Below are 338 nucleotides of genomic sequence, written 5' to 3'. Positions count from 1 at the left end.
TCCCATCCCACCCCAAGGGAAGGCTCGGAGTGACACATCCCAGGTCTCTGGGCACAGTGGGGGACCCCCAGCCTCCCAGCAGTGCCCCAAAAACCCCACCCCAAAAATTCCCCCAAACTCCCCCCACCCCAAACCCAGCAGGCTCAGCATCCCCAGGCCACAGGAACGCCCTCTGGGATTTCCCAATTCCATCACTTTTATCCAGGAGCTGGGTTGAGCATTGGTTTGGGAGCAGGGGGCACCATCCCCAGACCACGGGAATCTCCTTGATTCCACCATCCCACTTTTTTTCCGGGAAAGCAGCTTTGGGGGGGGCTTGGACAGGGAGGACCCCACCC

The 338-nt window shown here is 60.7% G+C and overlaps 1 protein-coding gene across 1 annotated transcript in view; it reads right to left on the bottom strand.

Moving 5' to 3' along the window:
* Nucleotides 1-338, bottom strand: part of SND1 (staphylococcal nuclease and tudor domain containing 1) — a gene marked incomplete at its 3' end in the record, with an annotated part of 92,485 nt that overhangs the window by 22,496 nt on the left and 69,651 nt on the right. The gene's annotated exons all lie outside the window — the stretch shown is intronic.

Source organism: Corvus brachyrhynchos, unplaced genomic scaffold, assembly GCF_000691975.1.
Source record: "Corvus brachyrhynchos isolate BGI_N302 unplaced genomic scaffold, ASM69197v1 scaffold197, whole genome shotgun sequence".
NCBI lineage: Eukaryota > Metazoa > Chordata > Aves > Passeriformes > Corvidae > Corvus > Corvus brachyrhynchos.
Note: the sequence above shows the minus strand (reverse complement) of the source record. Positions and strands in the feature narration are given on the sequence as shown.